The sequence below is a fragment of the Carassius carassius genome, chromosome 16, assembly GCF_963082965.1.
Source record: "Carassius carassius chromosome 16, fCarCar2.1, whole genome shotgun sequence".
NCBI classification, from domain to species: domain Eukaryota; kingdom Metazoa; phylum Chordata; class Actinopteri; order Cypriniformes; family Cyprinidae; genus Carassius; species Carassius carassius.
The window spans coordinates 4,861,840-4,875,062 of NC_081770.1; the positions used below are offsets into that span (position 1 = coordinate 4,861,840).

Below are 13,223 nucleotides of genomic sequence, written 5' to 3' on the forward strand. Positions count from 1 at the left end.
GGTACATCAATATCATGTTACAAAATGTTTTCAGTCATGAATTATAAAAAAGTAGGTTTGTATCATGCACATTCAAGTCTATCTTCAAAAACGTGAGTGACTGTTAAGGGTTCGACTTTTGTGGTTTTCAGCTTCTGTCGATGTTGTTTTCTGTGTCTGTTCAACCGAGTCTCATGGCAGTTCGTGACACAGTCAAAGACATGAATTTCCCTTTTTTGTGTCATTCAGCACTAATTTAGATCTAATGTATTTCAATAATAGGAAGTATCTTTTGTGCCTGAAGCATGTTTTTCTTATGGAAATCTGGAGCACAGAAGTTGTATTGTTTTTTTCTCATTTGTAATTCCTTTTTTAAATTTTAAGCTCTACATTACTCAACTTTTGATTCTATCCTCCTTTTTTATGGCTTTATATTCTAAAGGCTTTAATCATCGAAAACCATCATCAGTGGTTCCTTCCAGCCATAATATAGTAAATATATTCCTTCTATATTCCCTTGAAGTCAATACTAATATCATAACTTTAACCCTTGCAGGGTGTTTAGGTGTTTCACCTACTAAAGAAAGAGGGGGAGGAAAGGGATAGGTAAAAGAAGAACAAAACAAAACAAAGCTGCCGTGGGTTTTACTAGTATGGCTTACAACTTCTATTGAGCTAGGATGTCATGCACTCACAGAAATATTTCACCCAAAATTTAAGATTTATGTAATTTTATTACATGACTTACTATCACTCTCTGTTTTTTAAAGTGGTAAAATATAACTTAATTCACACCATATTTCTGATATTATCGATTAGGGCTGGGCGATATATCAAACGATATGATCATGCGCATCTAATCAGTAAAGCTGCTTCCGTGATCACTGCTACAATCTCCATCACCTGCTTATAATTGGAGTGGCATTTAATAGACAGAGCCGTAGATCGCTGACAAGCCACGCCATATCGCGTTCATTATCGCAGATGAATCGCCTTCGATAATGAACGCGATATGGCGTGGCTTGTCAGCGATCTACGGCTCTGTCTATCAGAGGTGGGACTTTCAAGTCACAAGCAAGTCTTCAAGTCATATTCAAGTCCTCAAAGGGTTAAAGCTAAAGAGATAATTAAGTGACTAATTAAATGATGATTGTGCATTAGTGATGAACATCTGCTGTTAACAATCAACATCACTGAAGTAAAGAGAAACACAAGAACTACAACTGAATTTAGCCACAGCCTTCAAATGAAAAAAAAAAGTAAAAGAAAAAAAAACACTATGCCACCATAATTGTGGTCAAGGTTTGCTTTAAGTAGTGTCTTGACCCCACTCGCATAGCTACGGGTGGCCCTGGGTGGGCCTGGGCCCGGGCCCACCCACCTGTCAGTCGAGCCCATCCAGTCATTGGCCTCACAATGTAGCCTAACAATATTCAACAATAATGTATTTTTGACACGAACATTAGTAAGTTGCTCTGTTTCATTTTAGTCTGTGAAATGTGCTCGTCGTTGTGAAGGGGGGATGGGCTGTTCGCAATCTGACTGCGAAATGCGCTATGCGGGCATTTAATCATCACCATGACAACCAAACAAGAATCAAGAAACATTAAGATTTATTTTTATAGGTCAAGTATTGTGATAATCGCAACAGAAGGAGTAAATTATGTTGCAATTATCACAATACTTGACCTATAAAAATAAATCTTAATGTTTCTTGATTCTTGTTTGGTTGTCATGGTGATTATGAAATGCCCGCGTCAGATTGCGAACAGCCCATCCCCCCTTCACAACGACGTGGTGCACATTTCACAGAGGGACACTGAAGTTTAGCTAAGTATGAAAAATGAAACAGAGCAACTTATTAAAGTTCGTGTCAAAAAGACCACGGCCGCCGCAGGAGGAAGATGATGCAGATGTTCAGGAGCCTCAGCCATCAGTCAGTAGTAAGGAGCTGAACAGCTCTGCTTGTGATTATTTGATGAAAATGCATGACATTGTGAATTTTGACGTCACTGGGGCGCGAAAGAGGAAGTTGCCAGCTAAGTTGGGCGATATGTTGATCCAGTCTACCGTGGGCAAAGCATCACCTGTCAAGGACAACTCTGACCTGAAACAATTGTGGAATGATATACTAGACAGGCAGATCATGGAACTGAACTCCCGTTTTAAGGCTGACACGTACGGTTTAATGAGAGCAGCCGCTGTGCTTGCCTCAGTAGAAACCCTTCGGCAAAAAAGACTCTGTTACAGCCTGCCGGTGCGCACTTTAACATCGCTGTTGATGATTCTGAACATGAGGTGTTTGTTCAGCAACTAGAAAAAAAGTATCAAATGGCAGGGCATTTCCATCACTTGTGGAGGTGCTCGATGCATGCCCATGCGATATCTTTCCAAGAATGAACCGTCTCCTGCGAGTCCTCATCACACTACCAATAACAAGCTGTACTGTCGAACGTTTCTTTTCCACTGTAAATCGGATAAAAACTAGTTTTAGAGCAACAATGTTGACACATAGACTGAACTCTTTGTCCCTTCTCTCATTTGAGAGAGAATTGACTGAATTGGACTATAACGAAGTCATTGCAGTGTTCAACTCAAAGCCCCGTCGTCTCCTGTTATAAGCGCATCAAAAGTAAGCAAATCTACGTTTACTATTTGCCTAGTTAATGTTGTTATATAACGTGGTTTATGTGGCCGCTGAGCCAGACCAAGCATTGTTTTTACACACTGTCCTGCTGATTTAATGATGGTGTTTTTTGCATCTGTCAGATGCGCGTGTGTGTGTGGTGTGGCCGCGTGCAGTGGAAATGCTTATCGTTATGTTCTTAACACTGCTTATGATGACATGATACATGCTTGTGCTCTCATTAAACTGTGGTGTATTCAAGAAGCAGGTGTACTGTAGTTGTGTTGGCCTATTTTGATAACAGATGCATTTTAGGCTGTGCCCACCTGATTTTCTCTGGGCCCACCTACTTTGTGATTCCTGGCTACGCTACTGCTTGACCCTTTTACTAATTCAAACCAATTTGATTCAAAACAATTGCAATATTGTTTTCGCAACAAACATGTATGCATTGCTGAGTCGAACCTTGCAGTAACAGATGATTTTCTGCTTTTTCTGCTTATAACTCATGATGACTGAACATCATGAAATTGTGTTTATCTTTGGATAGTAGACTGACACTATTACTGAACTGAAGTAAAAAAAAAAAATCAAAATGCTTCAATGTTGAAAGACACAAAAGGAGACGATCAGTTCAGGTTTTTAGACAAACACACTTATCACACGATCCTCAACAGTGGTGACAATTTTTCATACTGCAGTGCATGACGGGAGTTTTTACTAAGGTTTTACCCAGCATGCAACATTTTGTTGATTGTCACCACTGTTGAGAGTCATATGCTGGTTCTTGATGTCTGTGTGTGTCTACAGAGTATAGTTTTTCAAATTTTGTATGCTCTAAGTAGATTTAAAATTCGCTTAATTTTTTTTCCATAGTGCAGTTTTACTAGGTTGATTATGCCAAACTTAAATAGAGCTAATGTTAATTTGATTGTAATCTAACCACCTATCACATACAGATTAATGTCTTCTCTCTGCTTTACAGCACCTCATGCAATGCTACATAAAGAGATCTAACATGTTAGTCAAGGGTCAAGAGCCCCACTAAAGCAAACACTGATCTCCATTATGGTTGCATCACTTTAACCAATAAAACATCAACATCTGATCCTCTGTAATTCTCAAGAACAGCAGGTGTTCATCATTAATGCACAATCATCACTTAATCACTTAATTATCTCATTAACTTTAACCCTTTGAGGACTTGTGATATGACTTGAAGACTTGCTTATGACTTGAAAGTCCCAACTCTGGTAAAAGCTGAATGTCAGTCAACAATCCAAAGAAGATTATCTCATGATGTCCAAGTCAACATGAGTTATAAGCAGAAAAAGCATAAGATCATCTGTTACTACAAGGTTTGATTCAGCAATGCATACATGTTTGTTGCGAAAACAATATTGAAATTGTTTTGAATCAAATTGCTTTGAATTAGCAAAAGGGTCAAGAGACTACCTAAAGCAAACCCTGACCACAATTATGGTGGCATAGTGGGTTTTTTTTTTTTCAGTTGAAGGCTGTGGCTAAATTCAGTTGTAGTTCTTGTGTTTCTCTTTACTTCAGTGATGTTGATTGTTAACAGCAGAAGTTCATCACTAATGTACAATCATCAGTTAATTAGTCACTTAGTTATCTTATTAACTTTAACCCTTTGAGGACTTGGATATGACTTGAAGACTTGCTTTTGACTTGAAAGTCCCACCTCTGCTGTCTATTAAATGCCACTCCAATTATGTGATGGCGATTTTAGCGGTGATCACGGAAGCAGCTTTACTGATTAGATGCGCATGATCATATCGTTCGATATATCGCCCAGCCCTATTATCGATCAATCTTATCAGATTAACTTTGATCGTTCACTTTTATTTTATTTCCGTGAGTGCAGTACACCTGCAAAGCGTTAGCACTCGTTAGCTTGTCATTAGCGTTTTCATTCGAACCTATCGCTGTTTTCTTTTCTCCTCGCTCCAGTTTTTCACAAGTTCATCAAACAACCGCAGTAAGAATTTTCATCAAGCACGGTGAGTAATGGCTTCTCCTATCATTGTTTCTTGCATAGGTTTCATAGACAATTGGACGAGCTTTTGGGGCAGACATGACCTGTTTAAAAGAGATGGTCTTCATCCCTCATGGGGTGGCGCCACTCTTCTCTCTAGAAATATGGCAAATAGTCTTAGTGTTTATACTTGACTAACTGGGGCCCAGGTCAGGAAGCAGACAGACTGGCTAAACCGACCGTCTGCTAGCTGCCTCCCGTCACAGAGGTCAGTTAATTTTCAGCACATAGAGACTCTTTCACCTAGATATCACACTATAGAGACTGTGTCTGTTCCCCGAACTAGAAAATACAAAAAACATCCAAACCAAGTTAAGATTAACAATTTAATTGAGGTTCAACAAATAAAAAACAGAAGCAATATGGATAAACAAATGATAAAGCTTGGCTTATTGAATATCAGTTCCCTTTCTACGAAAACACTTTTTGTAAATAATATGATCACTGATCATAATATAGATGTACTCTGTTTGACAGAAACCTGGCTCGAGTCCACCCCCCAAGATTACAGTTATAAACATGAGCCACGTCTAAAAGGCAAAGGTGGAGGTGTTGCTTCAATTTATAACAACGTTTTCAGGATTTCTCAGAGGGCAGGCTACAAGTATAACTCGTTTGAAGTAATGGTACTTCATATAACATTATCCAAAGAAACAAATGTTAATGATAAATCCCCTGTTATGTTTGTACTGGCTACTGTATACAGGCCACCAGGGCACCATACAGACTTTATTAAAGAGTTTGGTGATTTTACATCCGAGTTAGTTCTGGCTGCAGATAAAGTTTTAATAGTTGGTGATTTTAATATCCATGTTGATAATGAAAACGATGCATTGGGATCAGCATTTATAGACATTCTGAACTCTATTGGTGTTAGACAACACGTTTCAGGACCTACTCATTGTCGAAATCATACTCTAGATTTAATACTGTCACATGGAATCGATGTTGATGGTGTTGAAATTGTTCAGCCAAGTGATGATATCTCAGATCATTATTTAGTTCTTTGCAAAATTCATATAGCCAAAATTGTAAATTCTACTTCTTGTTACAAGTATGGAAGAACCATCACTTCTAACACAAAAGACTGCTTTTTAAGTTTTCTTCCTGATGTATCCAAATTCCTTAGCATATCCAAAACCTCAGAACAACTTGATGATGTAACAGAAACTATGGACTCTCTCTTTTCTAGCACTTTAAATAAAGTTGCTCCTTTACGCTTAAGGAAGGTTAAGGAAAACAGTTTGACACCTTGGTATAATGAGCATACTCGCACCCTAAAGAGAGCAGCCCGAAAAATGGAGCGCAGCTGGAGGAAAACAAAACTAGAGGTATTTCGTATTGCTTGGCGGGAAAGTAACATATCCTACAGAAAAGCATTAAAAACTGCTAGATCCGATTACTTTTCTTCTCTTTTAGAAGAAAACAAACATAACCCCAGGTATTTATTCAATACAGTGGCTAAATTAACGAAAAATAAAGCCTCAACAAGTGTTGACATTTCCCAACACCACAGCAGTAATGACTTTATGAACTACTTTACTTCTAAAATCGATACTATTAGAGATAAAATTGCAACCATTCAGCCGTCAGCTACAGTATCACATCAGACAGTGCACTATAGACCCCCTGAGGAACAGTTCCACTCATTCTCTACCATAGGAGAGGAAGAAATGTATAAACTTGTTAAATCATCTAAACCAACAACATGTATGTTAGACCCTATACCATCTAAGCTCCTGAAAGAGGTGCTTCCAGAAGTCATAGATCCTCTTCTGACTATTATTAATTCCTCATTGTCATTAGGACATGTCCCCAAAACCTTCAAACTGGCTGTTATTAAGCCTCTCATCAAAAAACCACAACTTGACCCCAAAGAACTAGTTAATTATAGACCAATCTCGAATCTCCCTTTTCTGTCCAAGATACTAGAAAAGGTGGTATCCACACAATTATATTCCTTCTCAGAGAAAAATGGTATATGTGAGGATTTCCAGTCAGGATTTAGACTGTATCATAGTACTGAGACTGCTCTTCTTCGAGTTACAAATGATCTGCTCTTATCATCTGATCGTGGGTGTATCTCTCTATTAGTTTTATTGGATCTTAGTGCTGCGTTTGACACAATTGACCACAACATTCTTCTGCATAGACTTGAATACTTTGTTGGCATCAGTGGAAGTGCATTAGCATGGTTTAAATCGTACTTATATGACCGCCATCAGTTCGTAGCAGTGAAGCTAATAATGAAGATGTATCCTATCGATCACAAGTGCAGTATGGAGTACCTCAAGGCTCAGTACTAGGGCCGCTACTCTTCACGCTTTATATGTTACCCTTGGGAGATATCATCAGGAAACATGGTGTTAGCTTTCACTGTTATGCTGATGATACTCAGCTCTATATTTCTTCGCAGCCCGGTGAAACACACCAATTTGAAAAAATAAAGGATTGCATAGTCGATATAAAAAACTGGATGACGAGTAATTTCTTTCTGCTAAATTCTGAAAAAACAGAGGTGTTAATTATAGGACCTAAAAACTCTGCTTGTAATAACCTAGAACACTGTCTAAGACTTGATGGTTGCTCTGTCAATTCTTCGTCATCAGTTAGGAACCTAGGTGTGCTATTTGATCGCAATCTTTCCTTAGAAAGCCACGTTTCTAGCATTTGTAAAACTGCATTTTTCCATCTCAAAAATATATCTAAATTACGGCCTATGCTCTCAATGTCAAATGCAGAAATGTTAATCCATGCATTTATGACCTCAAGGTTAGATTATTGTAATGCTTTATTGGGTGGTTGTTCTGCACGCTTAGTAAACAAACTACAGCTAGTCCAAAATGCAGCAGCAAGAGTTCTTACTAGAACCAGGAAGTATGACCATATTAGCCCGGTCCTGTCAACACTGCACTGGCTCCCTATCAAGCATCGCATAGATTTTAAAATATTGCTTATTACTTATAAAGCCCTGAATGGTTTAGCACCTCAGTATTTGAATGAGCTCCTTTTACATTATAATCCTCTACGTCCGCTACGTTCTAAAAACTCAGGCAATTTGATAATACCTAGAATATCAAAATCAACTGCAGGCGGCAGATCCTTTTCCTATTTGGCGCCCAAACTCTGGAATAACCTACCTAACATTGTTCGGGAGGCAGACACACTCTTGCAGTTTAAATCTAGATTAAAGACCCATCTCTTTAACCTGGCATACACATAACATACTAATATGCTTTTATTATCCAAATCCGTTAAAGGATTTTTAGGCTGCATTAATTAGGTAAACCGGAACCGAAAACACTTCCCATAACAACCTATGTACTTGCTACATCATTAGAAGAATGGCATCTATGCTAATATTTGTCTGTTTCTCTCTTGTTCCGAGGTCACCGTAGCCACCAGATCCAGTCTGTGTCCAGATCAGAGGGTCACTGCAGTCACCCGGATCCAGTACGTATCCAGACCAGATGCTGGATCAGCACCTAGAAAGGACCTCTACATCCCTGAAAGACAGCGGAGACCAGGACAACTAGAGCCCCAGATACAGATCCCCTGTAAAGACCTTGTCTCAGAGGAGCACCAGGACAAGACCACAGGAAACAGATGATTCTTCTGCACAATCTGACTTTGCTGCAGCCTGGAATTGAACTACTGGTTTCGTCTGGTCAGAGGAGAACTGGCCCCCCAACTGAGCCTGGTTTCTCCCAAGGTTTTTTTCTCCATTCTGTCACCGATGGAGTTTCGGTTCCTTGCCGCTGTCGCCTCTGGCTTGCTTAGTTGGGCTTCACTTCATCTACAGCGATATCACTTGGTTCACTTACACTTCATCTACAGCGATATCGTTGACTTGATTGCAAATAAATGCACAGACACTATTTAACTGAACAGAGATGACATAACTGAATCCAATGATGAACTGCCTTTAACTATCATTTTTGCATTATTGACACTGTTTTCCTAATGAATGTTGTTCAGTTGACACTGAAGATTATTTTATTTTCTTGATTTTAGGACAAACACAGTGTCTGGAAATTACATTGAAATAACACGAGTCTAAATCTAATGCATCCTGAGAGTGTTGATTTGGTCCAGAAACAGTATAAATGATGTCTAAATGAACCTTAAATGATGTTGAAATATTTCCACTGACCACTTTTGAACTAGTTTTGAACCTTGTAAGGAGGTTCTGTGAACGTCTAAATCAGACGTACAGAAGACGTCAAAAAAAGACGTCATAAAAACTTTCATTCTGGCTCCTCAGTGGACGTCTTTTCAATGTCTGCAAAGACATAAAAAGACGTCCACTGGACGTAACTTTGCACAGTGGGTGAGTTCACAAATAACCTAATAGAGTTGTTTTTGTGTTTGTCTAATTCTATTTTTTTTATAAGATGGGGAAACAATTTGGAGATGGGGTGGTGCTAGCGCAGTGGATAAGACACATGCCTTTGGTGTGAGAGACCCGGGTTCGAATCCACTGTGAGACACCAATGTGTTCCTGAGCAAGACACTTAACCCCTAGTTGCTCCAGAGGTGTGTGACCTCTGACATATGTGGCAATTGTAAGTCGCTTTGGATAAAAGCGTCAGCTAAGTGAATAAATGTAATTTGGTTTAGTATATAAGCATACATTAAACATGATTCAAATAAATGTTATTTAACTTTTTTAATTATCCTGATTTAGTTCTCTTAATTATTATGCAATTTATACAATAAACTTTATGTATTTTAAATAAATAAACTTTTTATTATTAATTAAGAATAATTACACTTTACATAAACTAATTACATAAACCCTGAGGATTATGCATTTAAAATAAATAGGTTTTATTATCCTAATGAAAATAAATCGTATAAAGTTTATTTGGTAGATTTGTGTTAAATTTATGAAAAAAATATAAATGGGAATTTGTTATGTAATAAAATTACATAAATCTTACATTTTGGGTGAAATATTTCTGTGAGTGGTGCAGCTAGTGTGTCATGTACCCAAACTAAGTATCAGGTGTTCTATCTATTGTGAGAATAGCTGCATGTTTCTTCATGGTGGGTGTATGTAAATTTATGTTAGGCTAAAATTTGAGTAAATTTAAAAGCGAAGCTTCCCCAGCAAAATGCGCTCACAATGCAGTAGATCAGCTCCCTTGAGAGATGCCTCGGCGTGCTTCGTCCCAAAGAAAACAATGCAAAGGCTTTGATGTAACAAGGGCAGGGAGGAACACACAGCCTAAAATGATGTTCACTTTTATAACCACCTTTGGTCTTAGACTTAGCTTTGGCATAGCTTTATTGTTCTGGATAGTGACAGACAACGGTGAAAAAGACTGAAGAATGCTGAAATTAGTTCACCCGAGAATGAAAATTCATCTATCTTCTACTCACCCTCGAAGCATCCTATGTGTTTGTGACTTTCCTCTTTCAGAATAATCCAATCGAGTCATATTAAATATTGTCCTTTATCTTCCAACCCTTTCAATGTGGGTAAGCGGAAGTTTGTTGTCAACAGTTTAGAAGACGTGGAATAAAGTGCGTGCATCTGTAATAAAACATCCCTCACACGGTCCGAGGGGGTGAATAAAAACCCTCTGTAGCGAATACATGCAGTTTTGTAAGATAAATATCCAGATTTCAAACTTCAAACCCAAGTTTGTTGTAGTAAGTATATTAGATATTGTGGACTGCATGCTTTCAGCATTTACTCTGTAAAACACTATTGAATGCTATTTGTTTTTAATTGCTGATGTAATGTTTTTAAAGAAATTGAATTTGATATTTTAACAATGTTCGAAACACTATATACACTGTTTTAAATAGTTCAAGTATTATGCTGAACGAGAGTCCCTCATATAAACTAAGTGTTTTTTTTTCATGAAGCCTATAAACAGCTTTATGTAAAGGGGAACACATTCATCTGAAAAGTATGTGTGGTAACACTTTAGAATTAGAGGACACATTCACCATTAACTAAGAGTTTTCCCTCAATAAAATTAATAGTTTGCAAGTTTTTTTTAAAAATTTGCAGTCCGTAAGTTTGTCTCCATATTTAATTAGCTTTAGACACGCTGTAGTTTAATAATTACATATATTTACCAGACACTACTTTCTCAGGTTGGTTTGAACAGCCTATGTGTTGTGTGGAGTTGGAAGATCAATGTTCTTCTTAGTATTAAGAAACAAGAAACCTTTCACTTATAATCTTCTAACCACATACTGTAACGAGGAGTCAGAGACGTTCGGATCCAAATGCAGTAGTTTCATTAAGAATGGTCAAACAGGTAATGATCAAATATATAAGATTAATATTATATATTAAATATGAATTTCAGCCTTAATAAGCCTGTTAACAAGCAGAATCACTGAAGTAAAGAAAATAACAGAGAATGAGATAAGCAGAAACACAAGAACTACAACTGACTTCAGCCACAACCTTAGATGAAATCAATTGAAGATAAAAGAAGACATTAAATCTCTGGAGATCTCAGCAGAGGAGGATTAAACTACTCCACAAACTGCATTACCAGCTTCACTTATTACTAACCATACTGACTCTATTTCTGTTAGACATCTGCAAAAGTTTTTATTGAGAATTAACAGAGGTTTAACTCTAATGTGTGCCACCATAACAGTGATTAGTGTTTTCATTAGTTGAGCTCTTAACTCTTATTCTATCTTTTGTCTTTTTTGGCTGCTGTAATGGTGTGTTTGTTAAACACATTTACAGCTTAAAAGAAAGCTAAAGTGAATTGAGGTCAGATGATGGCGGTTATCTGTTGATGATTTTATAATCCTCAAGAAAATAGATGATTTGCTAACATTTTTTTTAATCTAATAATGGTTTCCTTAATATTTTCCATGTGTTTCTGCAGCATGAGATCCAGCAATAATACAACAATCAGTAAGAAAATTTCAACGAGCATAAAAAAAGTCACTCTATGATGTTTACCCAGACATCAACAGTCAGCACATGAATCTCAACAATGGTGACAATCAAATGTACCTTGCTGAAATGCATGCTGGGCACTAGTAGAGTGCAAAACTCCCAGCATGCATTGCAACATGAATAAATTATGCAGCTGAATTGTCCTATTATTTTGTTTAATTCTAAATATTTGTTTATATTTTTGCTGTTGTGACTTAGTAGCTTTTCAGTGAAGTTCTGAATTGATCAGTTTATCTAAATATTTTTGATTGTCACCGTTATTGAGGTTCATGTGGTGATTGTTTATATCGGCATTGGTTAAGTTTTTTGAGCTCATTTTTGTTAAAAGATTTTAACTGATTGTTATAATACTGCTGTATCTCATGTGGCAGAAACACCAGGTTTGTAATATGAATGTATCATTGGAACAACATAACTGTTAGATTAAAAAAAACATAAATGAACCAGTGTATAAAACCATCAACAGATAACAGCCTTCACTTGATATCATGCCACTCTAGCTTTCTTTGAAGCTGCAAATGTGTTTAACAAACACACTGTCATAGCGGCCAAACAAATACAAAATATATAATAAGACTTAAGAGCCCAACTAATGAAAACACTAATCACTGTTATGGTGAAACACATTACAGTTAAACCTCTGTTAATTCTCAATAAAAACCTTTTGTTTATATCTAACATAAATAAAGTCAATCTGGTTAGTAATAAGAGAAGCTGGTAAAGCTGTTTGTGGAGTTGATTAATTCTCCTCTGGTGAGATCTCCAGAGATTTAATGTCTTCTTTTATCTTCAATTGATTTCATCTAAGGTTGTGGCTGAAGTCAGTTGTAGTTCTTGTGTTTCTGCTTATCTCTTTTTCTGTTTTCTTCTTTCCTTCAGTGATTCTGCTTGTTAACAAGCTTATTAAGGCTGAAATTACTTCATGTTTAATATACACAGATTTTGTGGCTCAGATAAGGTCCAGTTCTGGTTAATTTATTTACTCTGGCTGACATGTGGCTTTGCTATGGCCTGCTTGTGGCTCAAATCTGGCAAACAGGAGTGGTCCGCCCAAGTGCCATCATTCCACGCTGCATGTGGGCCAGATCATCTTTCCACGGGTGCCAGATGTGGGCCGGTTCTGGACCGACACAATGTTGCTATGTGGGTTTGTTCTCAAATAATCTTCTAGCCAGCCATTTTTCCCCTTATTTATTTGAGGTAAAATTATTTCTATCATGAAACCTCTCTGAAGATTTTAGCATGGTAATGGATATGACAATGTTAATGTATTTGGTCTTGGCAGAATAGATCTACTACGCTGCTGCTGAATTGCTGCTGTTGGTAATTTCAGATTATTTCTGATTCTGCTGCAAATCAAGTACAGGACCTTGCTACTGCCAATACATATGTAAATACGCTGCTGTGAGTATTTAAGAGATGCTGCTGCTGCAAGAAAACATTCATAATAACCTAAGTGATTTATACAGGTGGAGCTGGGGAAGGTGGAGGGTTTCAGAGGAACTGCTGCGAACTGCTCTAGTGAATGCTAACCAGTCATTTAAACATAAAGGAGCAAGCAGAGGTGCATAAAGTACACAAAAGCCATACTCTAATAAAAGTACAGACATCTTACCAGA

General features: G+C 37.5%; 1 protein-coding gene across 1 annotated transcript in view; it reads right to left on the minus strand.

Moving 5' to 3' along the window:
• The window catches only part of LOC132159484 (uncharacterized), a 280,693-nt gene that overhangs the window by 111,125 nt on the left and 156,345 nt on the right, over positions 1-13,223 (minus strand). The window lies entirely within an intron of this gene.